The sequence below is a fragment of the Leptinotarsa decemlineata genome, unplaced genomic scaffold (genome assembly GCF_025532065.1).
Source record: "Leptinotarsa decemlineata unplaced genomic scaffold, Ldec_3_MD MMD2_tig00001393_RagTag_RagTag, whole genome shotgun sequence".
NCBI classification, from domain to species: domain Eukaryota; kingdom Metazoa; phylum Arthropoda; class Insecta; order Coleoptera; family Chrysomelidae; genus Leptinotarsa; species Leptinotarsa decemlineata.
The window spans coordinates 14,132,406-14,154,398 of NW_027412562.1; the positions used below are offsets into that span (position 1 = coordinate 14,132,406).

The 21,993-nt window shown below is 32.8% G+C and overlaps 1 protein-coding gene and 1 long non-coding RNA gene across 2 annotated transcripts in view; both read right to left on the minus strand.

Moving 5' to 3' along the window:
* The window catches only part of LOC111505295 (nephrin), a 1,173,166-nt gene that overhangs the window by 909,502 nt on the left and 241,671 nt on the right, over positions 1-21,993 (minus strand). The gene's annotated exons all lie outside the window — the stretch shown is intronic.
* Positions 13,879-14,164, minus strand: LOC141482546 (uncharacterized). The gene is made up of 2 exons (XR_012465588.1): positions 14,051-14,164; positions 13,879-13,992 (listed from the first exon to the last, which is right to left on the minus strand). It is a non-coding gene; the product is annotated as an uncharacterized lncRNA (long non-coding RNA).

Consider the following 21,993-nt stretch of genomic DNA (forward strand, 5'->3'; position numbering starts at 1 on the left):
AATCATGTACTACTTGAGTGAAGCGATATATGAGTGATCTTCATATATTTTCAAGAAAACAATTCATACTTGAATTTGATTTCAAAGTTTTGATCATTATTATCATTTCAAACCATTCTATCCGTTCATTCGCTTATCATAATTGTCCTAATGAAATTTTGGGAGATCCGGAAAATATTTTATTTCACAAATATTTATTTTTCAATGAATGTTGTATTCATGATTGTTCGGTTTTTTATTGTGTAGAAAGAAAGGTGAAACGTTTCATCTGACTGAGTTGAGCACGTTGAATATCAAACTCAATTCAGAACTTGATACTCATCATTCCTTCATATCTAATATTTTTCCTCTTCTTCGATATCCTTAGAGAAATATTGAAGGAAATTTTCTAAATCTCAAAATTGTTGTCAGTCGTATCATCTTTGAAAAGAACTATTCATACCATTTTGATTTCGCATGGTTTCAAGAATTGGTTTGGCTTTTAATGCAAAAACAATAGTCCGAATTATTTTCAGAATTTTCTCCATTTCTTTTCCTAAGCTGACCTTATTCAAACGACACTCAGCTCCTATAAAAGTCCGATCATATAGGTCGATAGAACTTCAGATAAAGGCCATTGTTCTAACGAGCTTTTCGAAATTTCCAGTGGCGATCTTTCCATCGAAATGACCAATAAAATATTTCAGGCCAACTACCTCTTCTTACTGAAATTCCATTACATAAATGAAAGAGTACAAGAAGCCGAATGAATTCTTTAGAAGCAGGTCGTTTGGTGAATTGTTCTGGAAAATATAATGTGAACAGAAAATGAGGAAAATTCGGGAAAACGTTATTATTTTGTTGATATTTATTAAAGCCTGGGCTTTCAAGTTATTTTATGAGACACTGAGACCTATTTCGGAGGGTGTCTTTATAGCACGTATATACATCCTTCAACTTGTTCAACAAGTTTTTATTTTAGTTCATTTCATGAAGTTACCTACTTTTATATCAGGTTTACTTCCACTGTGACATATAACTCATCAAAAACTTTCTGAAACCAATCAATTGAATCAATTTTTTAAGGTTTGTTAGCACTGTTAAAACTCATTGGATTCTGAAATTTCGCCGTTATCTCTGCTGGAATTCCAGAACGAGACTTTCAGTCAAATACGCTTTTGAAAAACAATTTGTCGAGCATTCATCTTCGAATAATTAGGAAGAAGTTAGAGGTGTAAAACTTCCGGATATCAGACATCGGTAATGTCACGTTCAAAACCAAATGTGTTGAAGAAAGCAAGATGCATAGAATATCTTTGGTGTGATCATTTGGACCCGTTCCCCATGTGAAATATTTTGTCAAAAACTCTCGACCTACTTGAGGTGTTCAGTACATTTTGAAAGACACTTCAATATTCAAAGTTGTTCATACTTTGGAATATATTAATATTTTCGGAAGATTTGCCCCACTATGATCAATAAATTGAAGATCTCAATAAAAAAATTTGTTTCCCTTATTTTACTTTTGATATATTAACAACGTTGATCTATCTCTTGCTAATAACACTAAAGATTAGATACTAAGATTTTCAGAATCTGATTTTATATTCAAACTCTTCAGGTTTTTGTTGCATTTCCTCATTTTTTTCAGTTCAAAACTTTCGTTTCATCAAATTTATTTTAAAATTCTTTTTTGAGAAAATGTTGTGTTAGTGTACAGGATTTGTATTTCAATCTCACATCACTGTCATTTGAAGTAATCATACTCGATAATGTTCTAAATGTTCTACCAATATAATCAAAATCACAATTATTGTAAGGTTTATCTCAGTTAGTATTTGATTTTCTTATATAGGGTGTAGAATTTCTCATCTATATTTTGAGATTTTCAGCAACTTCAATATTTCTTTTAGAAATTATGATATTATTTCCTATTTTAAAGAAATATTTTTTGTTCTGAAAATAACCTTCACTATACAAGGTGTTGAATAAATATGTGGTTCAACGAAGTTGTGTTTCTTCAATGTTACAAAGAATATATTTTCTCAAAATGTGTCGATCTGAAGAAAATGTGTTATTTGGATTGGATCTTGAGTTTTATGTGTTCATTCAATACCCAGTACTCTCCAGAAAATATTGAAGTTACATTATATGTTCATAATACTAACAAGTGATGCTTTTTATATATAGGGGTGATGGAAACTTGTATTCACTTTCTCCTCCTTTTCTTTAAATGGCTTGTGTGCTATTTTGGTGTAGCCAAAACAGAACAACACACACTATAAGCTTTCAGACTACTCAAGTTTCATCTGAAATGTATCTAATTTTCGAATGGATTATGAAAACGTCGATGAATCAAAGCAATAACGATATTTTTACTCTGTTTTGAAATACAAACAGGTAACAAAATGAACTCAAACAGTATCAAAAAGAATACATTCACAAAACATATCCAATCTTTTATTTTGAGCTCAACTGAATTGAATGAGTATTCAATTTTTTTTCGAACTTGAGAGAATTCTGATCTGAATTTTTCTCACTATCATTGGTTTCTATTCAGAAGATTAATTTCTTGAAATAACTCCAAATATCTCCAGATATCTGAGGTAATGGGAAAATAAAATAACAAATACAGCAATATAATTAGCTACAACAGCGAATACTCTATTGAAATGAACTGCCTTTATGAACCCCTTGATTCAAATACAAATTAAAGGTTTCAAAATTTAACCACGCTCATACGTCATAATAAAAAACACAACGTACTCGAAACCTAATAAAGCACTCCACTCACGTCAAATATTCCGGTGTCGCCCAACATTTCGGTAATTACTGTGGTATTTTCCTGCTTTTAGAGATGATATCGTAAATTTTCCAACGCGAAGTGTCACTCGTGGCCAAATATGGTGGTTTTGCTGACGCGTCCGATTTTTTTAGGGAATTGATTCAAAATGGTGTCTCTGTCGATGTACACAGTAACAAGCTTTTCCATGTTACTGTTGAACTCAATAAAGGGATACTCCACTGGCGGAAAATCGATAAGCGGATTACAAGGTGTTTTCTTTCGAGCTCATGATGTCAATTTGCAGTTTTTGGTATGTTATTCTAGTCAATTCAGACTCCACAACAAGAGTGGCATCCGGTGTAATGGAGAGAAAGCGGATGAAATGTCGAATCTGTTGAAGGATATTGAATTGCTTTGGAATTTCATTATGTCTAACACTTATCCATTTCTTGTGTTCCCGATTTTAGTTATTGACTAAGTTGAATGATAAGAAGCGTAACTTAGTGTCGGAAGTAACAGAAGACAAAGAGGTTATAATTTCATTCAAATATATGGGTCAAGTGAAGCAGGTAAATTTAGAAATTTAAAAATCTTGGTAAACATTCTGTTCTTGTTCCTTGATGAGCATTCGTGGGTTCATTCATTTTTGAAAAATACAGTCTGTTTTTATGTTAAAATTTTTATTTTGACTGATCTCAAACATGGGTGATTCTTCCATAATTCCAATATGCTGAAAACTAATACAAAGATTCACTCTCTCTTTGAAACACTGCTCAACATTTAATAATATTTGAAGTCCTAATTGGGTCTCCTTTATTATTTGCAGTGCCGTGAACCTCTTTTTTTAAATATCCCTATAGAAAAATTTGAGGCACTTTGGAAAGCACATTTTCAAAAATTGTTTGAAACTTGAGTTTGAATTGTGCCGGAGCACCATCCAATTGTCACCACATCCATTGTCTGATATTTAACGGCACATTTTCCAGAAGTTCAGACAAATTGTAGAAAATTTTGTACTTACACGTTTTCATAAAAAAGTATGGTACTATATCTTGTGTACCAACAATTTCTCTCCACACGTTGAGAGACAATTTATCCTGGTGATCCAGAGGACAGACAAATGAGGATTCCCATTTTTATGATAATGGAAGTTGTGTCTCTTCACTAAGCCATTATTATGGAAAGTAGATTCATCAGAAAATACAATGGAATCCAAAAAATGTTCATCCTCACTAATTTTGCCCAGAACCAATAGACAAAACCTTGATTCGTCGATGGGAGTTTACTTGACATAATTCCTGATGCATCTTTTATATAACCCAAGAAATGCTACGTCTGTTTATCCCTGTATCTTCCTCGATCTAACGTTGACTCGTATGAGGGTATTCAATGATTGATCCCATAATAAGAAATTCATTTTCCCCATTTATGATTATAGGTTTTCGTCTATTTGCCATTTCATAAGTTACACTCCAGTCCTACGGAAGTCATGTAGTAATCGTTTGAAAACCAACTTGTTTGAATGATTTGCGTCTGGATATTTTTGGGCATACATCCTCGACTCCAGAATGTAATTGTTTAAACACTCACTAATCGTTAAAATCATATATGATTGCTCTTGAATGGGATATGTTTTCATTTTCAACGGTCAACGTGACCTTTGCAGAAGTCATACAAATATAGGGTGTTCTGATGAAATGAAGAAAAAAACCAATGGTTTGATTTATAGAGACCGTGTCCTATAGGGTGCCCCTACCTCGATATAACAATCTTCTACAAAAATTCAAATTTATTATGGGTTCTTATTGATGAATTGACATTTTCAATTAGATTTTTAATTCTCATTAACTATTTGCAGTATTGGATACAACAGTAATTACTGTGGTTGATTGTAAGACCAGGAGTTTATGGTATGAGAAATAAGATACTTATGTTTTCGTATGAAAATTAGAAATATATCTGGAGAAAACTGCATCGATTGTTGTTCCATGACTTGTGGTAGGCTTATTTCGGTTATTTTTCAGTTGTAGTTCAGATTTACCTTATAGAAAGTTTATCAAGGATTGTCTTCGGAAGCGAAATTAACATTGAAATCTGCAAAAATTGGTGACAACGTATGATAGTTTTCTCTTCTAATTTTTCAGAGCCTACTCGACCGTGAATATATGCTGGAACTTCTCTCACTCTCACGTTTTTTCCTTTTTTTTCAATCTTCACCAACTTATACCTCTCTCTGAAATGTCATTGATCAGTTATTTTGTAATTTACGAATTTGAATTCGTTTACATGTAATGTAAGTACATTTCTATTTCTACTGTGATATCCTCATAGTTCCGAGAATTGAATATAATATTATCCGTTATCAAAATGCAAAGCGATTGCTTTTGGCGGAATTATTTTTTTGTATAACTGTCATCAAAAGTGACATCTTCATTGGTTGTCAAGAGTAATGAAAAATGATATTTATAAAGTAACGTGTTGAAAATATTTTTAACACTAGTGGTTGACAATGTTTCGTGGTGTATTTCATCAGTTCGGACTTCTATTGTCTGATATAATATAAATTGATTTGAAATCCCTAAAAAAAATAAAAATAAAGAGATTAACCAAAAATAACAATTTTATTAAAACAAAAAACTGAAATTACAAGGAAATAACATACAAGCTATAATTAGAAAATAAAAAATTTAAATATTGATAAAAGCTGAAAATTAAAGAATATTATTAACAAAAATGAAAGATAAATAAATGAAAATTAAAAGATTCCAAAGCAAGTTACGTCACGATGTTTCTATTGTTAGTATCCACAATCGTCTTCGGGTGATAACTGGACTTATCCCTCCGAGGTCTGACTATTTATAGGTCATTCGGGTGCTTTCACCTTCCACCTATCCCCTCTTTGGCGTATCTCTACACTACGTAACATATGGAAACCTCTTATCAAGCGAAAAACGACCAACTCCCGCCAAACGGTCATCTCCCGCTAAAACCAATGAAGCGGAAAGAGGAAAGAGAGAATAGGTGAAAGGTGAAAGCACTCGAATTACCTATAAATAGTCAGATCTCGGAGGAATAAGTCCAGTTATCACCCGAAGATGATTGTGGATACTGACAATCGAAACGTCGTGACGTTGTTAATAATATTTTTTTATTTTCAGCTTTTATTAATATTTCAATATTTTTTTTTTCTGGTTATAGCTTGTATGTTATTTCCTTGTAATTTCAGTTTTTTATTTAAAAAAAAATGTTATTTTTGGTTATTCTTTTTATTTTTATTTTTTTCAGGGATTTCAAATCAATTTATATTATATTAGACAATGGAAGTCCGAACTGATGAAATAAGTTTTATTTTGTTCGTGAAATTGCTCGTTTCACAAACTTTTTAACTAACGAAATAAAACCTTACTTTTGACACTCATATCATAAATAGCTATTATTTGATTTGTGTGATACTTCAGCGTCATCAACCAAGGTAATATTCAAAACAGGATGTTTATTATTCAGGCACAAATAATCGAACTGTTTATCTCTCAGTTCCCTCGAACGAAGATACAGGAGAGACAACAGGAATATGAATTTGAATGCTCATAAATGTCAATCAAACCGTTCTAGCCGAGAAATTTCCCGAGGACTTTATATGTAGCTGAAATAATATATATCCAGAGAATTGGATGCAGTCATTGTTTTGAAAATTCCGAGGATTGGTTAATTTGTATCGACCCTCAACTGCAAAGTGAGTGAACTCACGAACCAGAATAACCGATGATTTTGTAATTTATTAATATTTTACCGATCTAAAACAAAAGAGGTTATCAGTTCAATACGTATGAATTTAACAGTAATGAAAGTGTAGAACACATTTTCCTAATTTTATCAGTTCATGTATACAGGGTGTTTTCTAATATCAGCAAATTCAAAGACGTGTTCAGAAGCGACTGTCAAAAAAAAAGGTCGGATGAATCTCGTATACGTCCGAAAATGGAATAGGATTGGCGGAACTATATTTTTGTACAACTGTCATCAAAAGTGACATTTTTAATGATTGTCAAGAGTATTGAAAAAATTATATTTACAAAGTATCATGTTAAAAATATTTTTAACACGATGTTGATAATTGATTGATTGAATAGGATTGTTTGAAGGTGGTTGACATTGTTTCGTGGTGCCTTTCATCAGTTCGGACTTCCATTGTCTAATATGATATAAATTGATTGGAAATATATAAAAGAATCTGTGAAAAATTAAAAAGATTATCTGAAAAATAACAATTATCTCAAGCAAAAAAACTGAAATTACAATGAAATAAAATACAAGCAACAATCAAAAAATCAAAAAATTGAACTAATAACATCAAAATGAAAATTAAAAAATTATTAACAAGAAATGGAACTTGAAAAAATTTAAAGATTCCAAGCCAAGTTACTTCACATGTAGTGACTTGGCTTGGAGATCTTTTAAATTTTTTTTAATATTCAGTTCTTGTTAAAAAAAATTAATTTTCATCTCGTATTAATAGCTCAATTTTCTGATTTTTTGTGTTTTTGTTTGTTGATAGTATTTTATTTTATTGTAATTTCAGTTTTTTTGCTTGATATAATTGTTATTTTTCAGCTAATCTTAATATTTTTTTACAGATTCTTTCAAATCAATTTATATCGTATTAGACAATGGACAATGGAAGTTCGAACTGATGAAAATGAATAGGATGTTGAATATTCATTTCTAAAATGATTACAAAATTGTTTCATTCATCTCCCATTCAGGTACAAAGTAATGGGAAAATTGAATGATGTGTAGTGTACGGTTACCCAACTGAAAATTTCAGTTGGGAATACGTTACTTTCACTTTTGATTATGATGGTAACTTTTCCGTTACGTTATATTAAGGTACATCATAATTATCAATGTGAAGAAAAATTAAAAGTGAATTGGATGTCGAAAATTGGAACATTAGGAAAGGCTTGGTTTGTGTAGTTTTTTAAAAAGATTGGAGTCTATAATATTTTCCTCATAACCGTTGTTGACCAGCTTTCTCTGGAAATTACTCTCGGACAGTGGAATATTCAATAATCTGTGAAGCATACTATCGATTGCAGCTACCTAATGCTGGAAAGGATGTGTGAAGGATTTATATATGATAATGTCCGTATAATATGGTTTGTGAAAAATTACAAATTGTTATTTTTCATGATGGTTGAAGCAAAGTAATTCATTGAATTATTTTCCTCCCTTTCAGTGATGAATTTTATTGACGGTTGAATGGAATTTACATATTCAACGAACTTGCTCAATTGCCTATTTGTACCAGTAAAACAGACTAAAATATCATCTACGTATCTGTACCAGTACAAGAAACAATTAGTTATCTCATTATTATGGATTCCATACTCTATGTTATCCATGATAATTTCAGTCAGCAAAGGGCTCAAAGGATTCCCCATTAATAATCCTTCACTGCATGAATAAAATTTTTCGTTGAATTGAAAATAATTTTGAGATAGACAAATAGTGAGAAAATCTTAAATTTTCTGTTTTATTAGTGGATTCATGTGGTTTTTGTCTGAAAGACGCTCAACAAGTCCAATTGTTTCAATTGGCGGAATAATGGCAAATAAATTTTGGACATCAAACGATATTAATTTATGTTATCATGAAAAATTACGTTTTTACTATTATTCACCATTTGATGAGAGTTATACATACTGAATCTTGACTTAAAAATGGTATAGGTTTGAATCAATATTATAAGGATTTCTGACATTTTTACGGTAGGTGCCGTTACAAACGACACCACAGATCTAATCGGAAACTTGGTTTTATGTATCTGTTTAAAATCTGTTTTTCGTTAATCAGCTGTCGCCCCTATATGAACGACAACTCTCAGAAGTTGAGAAACTTGTGCGAGCTAAGGACTAATGAGGTGTTACCTTTTAACGTGTGATTCCTAACACGGTGTAGGAGCTACTAATAGTAAAATTAGGTGAATAAAGCATTGAATATGTAAAATATAGTTAGTAAAAACATGCTCTAACAAGCCATTGTATGGCGAAACACGTGTTGCGTTTTTGTAAAACTGTTTAGTAAAAATCTCACATTGAAGTATTTTTCGAATACGTTAGTTATGGATTTTCATCAAGTATTGGCCAAATCCATAATATAGTTATTTTTGACATGCGAAATTTTTTGTGAAATGAGGGTTTGTACATTTACGGAACTTATGGACCCGTTATTACTTATCTAATCTGATGAAAAAAAAAAGTAGAAAATTTTTTGTCCATGATTTTCAATTTATTTTACAAATCATTTCAGAAATCACATTCCATTCAACAGGAACGTCTCGCATGACATATTCAGTCATTTCTCAATAGTCATTCATCAGGCTACCGACAAATCGAAGATGTTATCGAATCGTTCTCTGATTTAATTACTTACAAATATGGTGTCATTTCCGAAGTGGATACATGAGTCAACATTGCCAAAATTTCCAACCTAAAAGACAGCGGCATGGCTCGAAACAAGACACACTTTATGTATCTCCATTAAAGTCTTTTCTGACTCATACTTTCCCATAAACACACTAGCACCAATATCGAGCCCTCCCTCGAAAGAGAGAGAGAGAGAGAGAGTAGACTTCAAGGTTGACGGAAACTTACCTATCTGTCATCTGTACATGATTTGTTATTCAGGATATTGATGAATAAGATTTTACCACTTTTGATATAAAATGAATATTACTGGAGTTACATTCCAACACCATACCGTTATTTTAACACCTCGACACGTGTTTCGATTACCAAGGGATCCTCTTCAAGAGGAAGATGATCACAATCGAAACTTATTCATATAATGAGAAATTTTCGATGGAAATGGATACGGTTTTCTGAATTTCAGTAAAATAAAATAAATTCGTGATGTATTCGTGATGTGTTTTGAAAATTCTCATAACTCAGGTATCAAAATTAATTGAAGGTGGTTGACAGTGTTTAGTGGTGCATTTCATTAGTTCTGCCATATATTGCCTCATATGAAATGAATTGATTTGAAATACCTGAAAGAATCTGTAAAAAATTAAAGAGATCAGCTGAAAAAAGAAGTATATTAAGCAAAAAACTGGAACGAAATACAAGCAACAACAAAAAAAAACAAAAACAATATTAACACTAATTACACAACAATTAAAAGAATTAATAACAAGAAATAAAAATCAAAAGATTTCAAACCAAGTTACTTCACGACGTTTCGATTGTTAGTATCCACAATCGTCTTCGGGTGATACCACCTGACATGAATTTTATTGTGGGCTCTTTTCAATTCAATAATTCGATAAAGAATTTATGTCATCTGGGCTATGGTTCTAGATAGCGAATACTTCATCAACATATAATAATAATAATCTACACCAGTGACATCTTGAATTCTATGAAGCACTCAAAAGTTCAGGCCTATGCAGATGATACGCAATTATATACCAACTTAAACATCTACAACTATTTAAAACCTCATCAATTCCTACCTACAAACCATTTCTAATTCAGCTGCGCAACATAATCTAAAATTGAGTAGGAATAAATGCCATTTCATGCTTTTCGGTAATAAAAAGAATAGGGCTATAGTCGCACAACATCTCACAATTAGAATTGAGAACACCATACTTCCCGTTGTGAATTCCATTGAAAACCTAGGTATTATTTTTGATTCTGACCTAAAATTTGATTTGCATTCGAATGATTTGCTTAGAAAATCGTTTGGGACTCTCAAACTGATTTATTCAAATATATATTTTTTCAGTCGACCAATCAGGAAACTTCTCACTGAGTCGTTGGTCTTATCACGGTTCAACTATGGTGACATCGTGTACAGCAATCTTTTAAGTAAATTTGATTTAAATCGGAAACAGAAAGTGCAGAACTTCTGTTGTAGACTTGTCTATTCTTTAAGAAAATTCGATCATGTCTCGAGTAAAATCAAAGAATTAAATTGGCTGACAATGATCAATCGTACTAATTATAATCTTTGCAATTTTGTGTACAAAGTATTGAGTTACAAAATTCCCACATCACTTTACAATATACTGATTCTTAGGTCTATGCTACATTCATTGGATGTAAGATCAAAAAATAAACTGCATGTCCCTTGTCCTAAGACGTCACTGTTTCAGAGGTCGTTCACTTATCTCTCCATCAAATTCTACAACTCACTGTTATACAATTGTATGCAACTTTCGAAAGGAGAGTTAAGAATCATTCTGAAAAAACACTTTCTGAAAAACACTTCCTGAATACCAACAGGAACTTGAGTGCCGTGTCCTGAATTTACCTTTAACCTTTACTTACCTTGTCACAATATGTCATCTAGATACCTATGATATAAATTATTATTATGTGATGCGTTTTTTTCATCGTGTCTTTCTCTCTATTAGTTGATTAGAATTGTACATTTTAGGTTAAGTGCAAGAGTAGCCTTTGGTTAAACTGCACCTATTTTGTACCTTCACCAATAAAGACGATTTATTATTATTATTATTATTATATCTCCATTATATTTTTGGGTCATTCTAGTGAGTCTCATTGTAAATATTCAATCTAAGTGTTACTCAAAATCGGTGACAAGGATTAGCCCGTTACAATTTCAAATTCTTGTTGATGATTTCTTTTATCGGTATATAATTTCAGAATCTCCAAGAAAGCCTCCACATTCAGTTTTGTCCCATTTTGTAGATACGTAACTGTTTCCCAAAGATTGGATAACATGAAAGAAGAAATATTTTCATATAAACATTGCATAATATGGAAATCACATTTCCGTATTCACTTTAGTCAGTATGGAATATTACAATATTGCAAGAGATAATTATGTTTTTCAATTTTACTGACATTCCCTTTTGTTAGAAGATTGTTTGCAGATGTAAAATTAGTATTTTCATTCGGAAAACCACTTCTATTCTCTTTAATTTTTCGAAAGGAAGTTCCCCCCGTTTGGCCGGTATGAAATTCTGAGCAAGAGTCGCAAGCCAATTTATGCATGCACTTCTGACCTTTATTGCATATATGTATTTTTGACTAAAAAAAGGTTATCTGAGCCCATTAGTCATATTGTATTATCTCACTGTGACTATATATAACACTTCATGGTCAAGAAATGAAAGTTTGTTCAATAGGTCAATATATATATATATATATATATATATATATATATATATATATATATATATATATATATATATATATATATTTGTATATATATATATATAGCGATGGGTAGTCTTGACTGACTAGTTAAGGAGAAATACGGAATAATGTTGGGGATGCTGGGCTGTTGTTCAAAGAATACTCTTTGTTATATGGTCGAGTTTTCGAGAATGTTTATTCCCTTTATCAAGACATCTACAATAAATTGATAACATTGAAGCAAAATTGTAAAGCAATAGATAAAAAGTACTTACTAACTTGAGGTTATAGTAAAAAGTGGAAAGTTTCACTGAGAAACACAAACTTAGTCCTTTTCATTATGTAGAAAAGCGTCACACATTAAATTTTTATGGTTTAAAGAAAAAATATATATAAAACTTATTCAGAAGTAACATTTAAAGGATTTGAAATTTTAAATTTTATTTTAACGGCCATGCATGGCACTTACTAGTGGCGTGGTAGCAACTAGAAAGAACGGAAACAGGAAATATTTGCAAATTGATAATTGACATTATGAAATTTGAAGTTTAAAATTTGAAAATTGACAGTATAAACCAAATCAGCTTTATTCATATTACAATCACGTTTTTGTGACGTTATACGTCCTGATAAAATTCTAGATGTTTGACCAACATATGTCTTATCACATGTATGACAAGGAATTTCATATACTACATTAGACTTTTCAAAAAAGTTTTAATTTTGGAAAACAGACTATTCGTAGTGGTGACAATGTATTGAGCAAATTTAATATTTTCACTCTTGAAAACGTTCAAGAGCTTGGGTGTTAAAGACTGAAAATATGGTAAGGTTTTGAAAAATAATGAAGTTGGAGGTATATCTCCACTGTTTGATAAATTTAAATTATTATTATTTATGGGGTTAACTATATATATATATATATATATATATATATATATATATATATATATATATATATATATATATATATATATATATAGTTTAAAGTTGAGAATCTTAGCGACTGGAGAAATGTACAGTAGAATGGAATTACGGGGTCTCTCAGTCATAAAATCAAAAATCAAAAACCTGCTTTACTTTGCCAAGCTTTCGCTTCTAGTGGAAAGCTTCTTCAGGGCCTATAATTTATTGAGTTGTGGGTTTTTTTGCCAATGAATAAAATTACAAATCATACTTACAGTAAAAATGAGTAAAAAAAAAAACAATCAATTGAACATATAAATCGACGAAAAAAGTTAAACATGATGGAGTTTTTTGGTTTGACAAATGTCATACCTTCACATAAATGTCATTATCCAATGGGCATGATGATTTGATAATATTTGACTCTAAAGGGAAAGTTGATTGATACAATTTTCATTATTATCAATATGAGTTTTGGTATAGTTCCAGCAAGTTACTGTATATACTGCTGAGATTATCAATGTCAGTTCTCTTATTCATATAATTAGAAGACTTATTAATTTCAACCATTTCAAGAAAAAGGCGTTTGGAAATATTTTTTTCTGTATGTAAAACTGTGATATTAGAGTAATTTAGTTTATGTCCTGTTTCTATAGAATTTTGCGGTAATGCACATGATTTCTTATTGAGCTCTATATCACTTTTATGTGAAGTTATTCTATCTTTAAGAATTCTAGATGTTGTTCCAATATAATCCAAATTACAATTGTTACAAGGAATGTTAAAAATCACATTTGACTTTTTGGTTATTCCATTCTACTGTATGTAACGGTCTAAATTTACTTGTAAATATTGTAGATATTGTTCGTTTATTTACTATGGAATCGACAGAATTGTCATTTATTAATGACGAACTTTTCGTCACAGCTAGGGACACATCTGGTTTGTCAGTGTGCCCAACCTACATTTTCAAAGAAGTTGTTACGTTTCAATTTAGCACTAGATCAAACTGCTCTTATGTGACCTTTCAAAAACACTACCTTACCTTTTAAGATCTTTATTCAGAGGATATTAACAATGTAATTCAGTTACAAGTTCATTTTATTCATTTAACATCATAGTAATGGGAATCTTCCGTTCCATAGAAAACCATACCTGAAATGTATAAGAATAAACGTATGCTCCCTGACTAACTGCTTTGACCAGTACTTACGCATTCTCCTTTTGCCAATCGACGTTGGAGATCCGAAATTCCTCGCTAGGTTGAAATAGTTGTTATTGTTTGTTTCTCAGTTTACTTCGCCTATCATTTTTCAGCCGTTGCCTGTCTTATTCTCTATACCTTTCCGAGAATATTTCTTGCATAGATTGTTATTCATCACTTCCAGAAGGATTACTACATATTAGAGCCATATCGCCTGAAAAACAATATTAGTTACCTCTGGGTTTCTGAATACTGTTTGATATTTTCGGTAAATAATCTGAATAATACGAATGCTCTAATATTTGTACTGAAAGGGAAGGATGTGGCGACTTACCTTGTATGTTTCTATTCCATCGCATGAATAAGGATTGGTAAATAGTTGAAAATGGGTTGGAACAATATATTTTGTAAATATTCGTAAACAAGGTTAAGAGACAGCTGTTGGTTGACATCTGCCGAACTTTCGTAGTGTCGTTCCGTCGACTTACACCGAACTAGTTCTACAGTTGTTCACGGGTGAGGGATTGATCGGTTACTCAAGTTGTCAATGGTTGTTTAAGGGTTGCATTGCTTTGAGAAGGAGTTTTGATGGGTCATGGACTTGTTGATATTGTCTCAAGTGGCTGTGGAGGAATTGATAGATGTATGATGTTGTGCACAGCGCCCCCTTGGTGCTTGTAGTGTAGATTGGATGCACTGTGGCAACAACTGGTTAGCTGTCAGATGTGGCAGTCGCTTAGTATTTGGAAGTTAGCCTTCGGTGAGCTTGGTTCGGAGTTCAAAGGGTACCATCAGACTGATTGTAGGATATATTTGGTTGTATTTGTGCCATCCTTCACGGGGATTATTTCTACAAGTCAGGATTGTATAGTGGAAGACTGATTGGTCATTTTGGTGTGGATATTTGCAGTCTGAAACTTAAGCTCTTTTGAGGATTTGTGGTGGTTACCGAACTCGTGCCAGGTGGAAGGATTTCCGAAATTAGGTATGTCTGAATCACTGTCGCATCTCTCATGTGATCTTAGCTATGATATCACTTCTTCAATTCTACAACCTTCGTTTCTCGTCTCTAGATTCATAAGAAACAGAAGGCCCTCAGTCACTCATCAAGTCCCAGCAGGACTTCCGTGCAGAACACCGCACACGAAGAATCGTATAGAAAACCCCTTGGCCAGGGTAAGAATTTTACCATTAAATGTGTTTTAAATGATTTTAGTAATTTCTGGTTCCATCGTTATATCTCAACTGAATATTAGTATTGAAGAGAGGTTTCAACACTCATTCAATTTTCTTGATTTTTACGGGTCATATGGTTATACAGGGCACCCAAAAATATACTCTTGTTATCTTGCTACTTTGCTTAAATGAAAATATACCAGGGGTATTGATTAGTCAAATAGTCCTATTGAATGGGGGTTGAATCTCACCTTGTTTTTATCTGATTCTGATTGAGAATTTTCTTCCGTAGGGTTTTTCTTCCTGCTTTTTTTTGTCTTCGTTAAGGGTTCCTGTTTTCCTTTTTTTTTTCTTCTTGGGTCTTATTTGGTGATCCACTACTGGTCCAGCTTGTCGTGCCCTACAGGGTGATCCATCTCCGCCGTACTACAGGGTGATCCACCGGTGCTACAGGGTGATCCATCTCCGCCATACTACAGGGTAGCCTAACACCATATACCGGGTGGCCCAAAAGGAGCACGCAAGTTATAATTGATTTATTTGAAAATTTGTGCTATACTGAGATACTTAAATAATTGTTTGCCCTTCTGTTTATTGATACCTGTTTGATATAGTGTTTGTTTATCGTTTATTGATTAAGAGTTTGTTTATTGATACCTGATTGACATAGATATTTGTGAAACGGAAATTGAGGTATATTCTTCCTTTCACGATTGCTGATTGACACCGATGCGCCTACGCCTGAGCTCACGCGACGCAAACGAGTTTGTCTCACCATCCGATACTAGTATTTACGATTTCACCTACTCAATTTTCGTGGTAGTTTTACTCGACGTATTGTAGTTTTTTTTGAGCGTCGTTACTACCGTAATTTATGGCTGATTGAATTCGTGGTTAGATACACCGCGCTCTTGTATGGACATTTGAACATCGCGTAGTAGTGTGAATATTGCATTGTTGTCTTAGAAGCGTTGTTGGTTGATCCATGTAAGTTAGGATTACTGAATAAATCATATTGGGGATCTTTATCTTTTATTTCCAATATTAATTGGTAAGTTATTGATATTGTGAGTTACTTAGGGTATCTGGAGGATTAAATTTACCTGGCGCCCATTAAGATCTATTTGAAATTTGCTAAGTTGTTTAACCCACTCCCGTCTCCACTGTTTAGCTTAGCCGCGGATACCCATCTGTCTTATTTGTTACCGACAGATGATTTAGTCTCCTCTTGTGATTTGTGAGGTGACATGTATATATATATATATATATATATATATATATATATATATATATATATATATATATATATATATATATATATATATTTCAAATGATAATGAAACCACCACTAATCTTGCACCATGAAGACGAAAACCTGAACCACAAATTCGTCGCTCAAATCCCCTCAGAGAACAAGCCTGATTGAGTAATTAAGTAAAGGCAATAAGATCTCCACTTATGGAGACGCCATCTATGGTATTGACGTGTTGAATTTACGAATACTTCATCTTTGGGCCCTGCTTTCATCCAGTTGCCATGCAGAGATAACTTTCAACTGCAATTAGACAAAGCGCAAATATCGGTGTCAAAGCTTTGCCACGGACTGCTTTGGGAGTCTCATTCATTTTTCAAATTCATGGATTGAGTTTTGTTTCCGTCATCAAAAGTGGAGATATCGCTTTCAACTTACTCATCTGAATATTTCAGTCCTGATATTATTATTAGTTTCACATCAGAATCATGTTTTACTCTCCTCATAGATTTCAAAAATATTATCAGTTTTCAAGACAATAGAAGTCTGAACCTCTATCTTTAAACGAGAAACACTGTCAACCACATAGAAACAATTGCAGGTATTCAATGGGCATGTGTGTATAGTGTACATCTTCGCAGGAACATAAATTTCAACGGTAATATACCCCATGTAGTTCCATTCCACATTCACAACAGCAGCAAAGCCAAATCAAGGGATTTCTGTTTCAGTCTTGTCATTTACCCTGACAGCGGGCGCTGAATACCTTCGACGATTAGGGAAGGGCGGAAAGCAACAGGGACGTGTTTAATACTCAACAAGGGGTCCATAAACACCGAATACATTTCAGAAGTGGGGTTGTACACTATCCACTGCACCGCTTAAAGTCCTCTTCATTTTCGTCTTATCGGGATAAATGGGGATCTGAAGATGACTATGAGGAATGCCACACGGGTGATTTCTAGAAATGAATATTTGCTATACATATGGAAATATACTAAAAGAGGCATATATTTCACTAACGAATCATTTTAGTGATCTTTCAGTGTCTAAACAACTGAATTATTACTGGAATATATAATTATGACAGAATTTCGCAGGCATATGACACAATAGATAGAAAGTAAATTTTCAGGTGATGAGAAACCTGAAAATACTCAACAAGTTTAGACAATTCTGAGAAAGAACCAGATGAAGATGAAAAATCAATTTTCAATAATGAGCACCCAAGCATTGCAATAACTGATATCATTACGATATTAGTTAAAACTCTAAAAGAACTGACATGAGTCGTAAGGAAAATAGCTGATGAAACCGAGGCATTAGATTGGAAATTACCCAGGAAACGTTGAAGTACACGGTAATAGGAAATACAAGGCAAGACAGTGATACAGAATTGGTGTTGTCAATCGGAAAGAATCGATACTGCTTTATCGAAGAAGTGAAAGAGTTTGAATATTAAGGGGTGGAGTTGAGAACAAAAATTATGGAAGTGGTTGGCAAATATAGTATGTTAGAACATTATTGAAGTCAAAATTTGCGTCAACAAAAACTCCGGAAATATATATGAGACGAAGAAAAATTGGAAAGATAGGGAAGGAAAATTTAATGAACATCCTTCTGTGTTTTTCTTATAGGAAATCGAAAAGTGTGATACGACGGACAACCTTAATATTAATATTAAGGGCTCATTTTACCAAAAGCCTATTTTGGCATCTGGAAATTTTGAGCGTGGTTATAAGAAAAAATGAAACATGTTTTCTTTGAAACCCCCTAAAAGATATACAGGCCGATTCTTCAACTGATCCCCCTATTACTATCCCGAAAACACGATAACACCTACGAGGTCGTTTGAATGTAAATATTTTCTCTATTTTGAGAACTGGAACAATCTCTCTACAGATTGAAGATATTAGTGGTTGTTTCTGAAATATTCATCAAAAACTAGAATTGTCGAAACATAAGGTGAAGAAACTTTCAGAACTGTTTCATATTCTTTATAAAATGTTATGAATCATTTAATAATGTGACTTTCCGTTCATTGTAATTCATCATCCACTTCATTTTCTCAAATACGTACTTCTAATTTTTTATCGATTTTTGTAGCCACTGTAATGACAAAATCCAGATATGTATTACAATACGTGTGTTTTCCGACGTTTTTCTCATCATTCCATTGCCTTGACGATATCGTCTCAGTGAGCATCTACAAAATATTCTCTCCTATCATAGTCCGTTGAAAGCAAATGTCGGATTTTTGTAAGTATGTAGGGTAAACATTTTCCGAACTGACGTAGTCGATATAGCACCATGATGTGCAATCTCCTTGCACGATACTTTTTTGATCCCAAATTTTTGGTATTTTACAAATCCTAAATCGAATGAGTTTCACTTCATTATTACTGAAAATGTTTTCTGAATTTGCCCAAAATGCCAATTGTAGTATCGCCACCTCTTTTAGTTGCTGTAGAACTCTTACTCGACGATTTTGCAAATGAATCGTGATTTCCCTAACACGCTTCATTTCATTTTCAAACACATCGTGAACTATTTTATATGAACACAGTAACGAAATTTTGATCACTATGAATAATATGAATTGATATGGCAGAATTTGATGATTTTCTTTCAATTTTGTTTGTAACTAGCAACACAACAAGGCTTCGCCTGGCTATCAGAATAGATGTCACTTCAGCATGTCCGTGTAGAAGATTTTCATTTTTACCTGTAAAGCGAGCGTTTGAAGATATAAGAACTGGAAGTTTCACCATCTAGAATAGTCCAGAACATTGGAGAGTATTTCAGAGCATTTTACAACATATTTTGTAATAGGTAAGTACATATTACATTGAAGATAACTCAAAGCAAAAATACGACCTTATCGCATCGGTCAGGCCGCTTTTATGTTCTCGCGCTAGTTTTAATTCTGAGATAACTCCTAAGATACTAATTTAAATGTTATGCTGTGAAAGGCAATTATGATGTTCCGGAAATGCTTGACGTCACTAACGTATTTAGTTCATGAGGAGTAATATAATTTGCGTCTATGCAGCTCTACAACTACCACATCATATGAGACCATCATCTACTGCGATAATATTCTCATGATTCAATTAATTCACACAAAACATTATTAAATTTTACATAAGTGAAAACTGTATAAAAAGCTGTACAGCAGTTTTTTGAGTTTATCGCGTTCAGATAAGAGTCAGATACGCCGTGAATTTCAATTAATTATAGGCATTGGATTGAATAATATCTATTAGATTTAGACTCAATACTATGGTTTACCTATGAAAGTTCATTTCAGATATTGCTTTTTTTATCAAACACTTTTATTAGGCTTGCCCTGTTTGTTTGTTTGATTGTTCATTTATTTGTTTGGGTCAAATATAGTACACGCATTAGGTTTTGATGGCAATACAATTCAATAAATTCTGTATCAATGTAAATCCAAAATGGCCAAAGCTGAAAAATGGCGGATAACATATTATTTCACGACCAGCTCAATAAATGACTCTTTGACTGGAAGAATAGTAGTACACTTTGAAGAAGATGCAAATTCAAGATGGCTGGACAGCTAAAAAATGGCGTATTACATATTTTTTCACAACTACCTCAATAAGGGCATCAAATGAGAGGACATGACTAGTAAAATTGTAGCACACTTTTGAAAAAGATGCAAAGTCAAGATAGCTGTTTAATCCTGTTTAAAATCTGTTTTTCCGTTAATCAGCTGTCGCACCCATACGAACGACAACTCTCAGAAGTTGAGAAACTTGTGCGAGCTAAGGACTAACGAGATCTTACCTTTTAACGTGTGATTCCTAACACGGTAGCTGCTGCTATGAAATGGAGGTTTACATATGCTTCCACGACTACCCCAATATATGTATCAAATGACAGGGTTCGACTGGTATAATAGTAGTACACTTTGAAAAAGATCCAAATTCAGGATAAATTGATGGATGTAGCCGTTGCTACGTGGTAGGAGATCATAATGAAAAGAGAAATGAAAATTTTTATGTTTTTCACCACTTTTATTTGTAACTAACGTTACTGCAGTTTCGTCCTATACGGACATTCTCAAACTTATACAATAAACTCAGTTTATTGTATAAGTTTGAGAATGTCCACCACTTTTATTTGTAACTAACGTTACTGCAGTTTCGTCCTATACGGACTCAGTTTATTGTATAAGTTTGAGTTTTTCATAACCACCTCAATATGTGTATCAAATAACAGGGCTGAATGAACTAAGCATATCGAAATTAAGAAACAAAAACTTGAAAACAAAGTTAATAAAAAAATACGTTAAACGGTTTTGTTAAAAAAAGGTAATAGAGAATGATGTAGATAATGTACTTCAAACTAAAAAATGATTTGAGAGATCTTAGGTACCAGTCATGATACCACTGTCACTAGTAATTCACGATATTAATCAGATGAAATAAAAATTTACTCAGGTTATGCCCATGTTGTGATTACTGCTACCTAGGACATCTGAATAATTTTTTAGTTTTTAGTTTATTGTCTACATCATTATTATTTTTCTCAATGAAACCATTCAACATAATTTTTTTTCACTTAGTATATTATTTATACCTGAGTCCACAATGAATTGTTTGAAGGTGGTTGACAATGTTTCGTGGTGTATTTCATCAGTTCGGACTTCCAGTGTCTAATATAATATAAATTGACTTGAAATCCCTGAAAGAATCTGTAGAAAATTAAAAATATTAACCAAAAAATAACAATTTCAATAAACAAAAAACTGAAATTACAAAGAAATAACATACAAGCAACAACCGAAAAAATAAAAAATTTAAATATTAATACAATCTGAAAATTAAATATAGGTATCATTAACAAAAAATGAAAAATAAAAATAAAAAATTTCCAAACCAAGTTACGTCACACCGTTTCGATTGTTGTTAGTATCACAATCGTCTTCGGGTGATAACTGGACTTATTCATCCGAGATCTGACTATTTATAGGTCATTCGAGTGCTTTCACCTATCCCCTCTTCCCTTTCTCCGCTTCTTTGGTTTTAGCAGTTTGGCGGGAGTTGGTCGTTTTCCGCTTGATTAGAGGTTTCCATTTGATACGTATCTTTACTCTAGCTTGACTAAATGCGTTGTTGGACAACATATACGCGGATTCTTCGAATTTTCTTCTTAACCAGTGTTCCTCTTTGTGGATGATTTCAGCTTAAGCCCACTTGATGTTATGTTGATGAGTCCAAACATGCTCTGCTATTCCGGATTTGCTGGTTTCTCCTCGCTGTGTGTGTTTCTTGTGCTCAGCAATGCGAACTTTCAATGGTCTCTTAGTTTCACCGATGTATAATTCTCCGCACTCGCAGGGTATCCGGTAAATGAAATTCTTGGAATCGCAGTCCGCGTTTGGTGGCCTGGTTTCCGTGAGGCTGCTACGGATAGTGTTCCCAGATCTGAAGCACGTCCTGATATTATACTTGAACCCAATCCTTCTTATTTTTTCTGATAATCATCTGATGTAGGG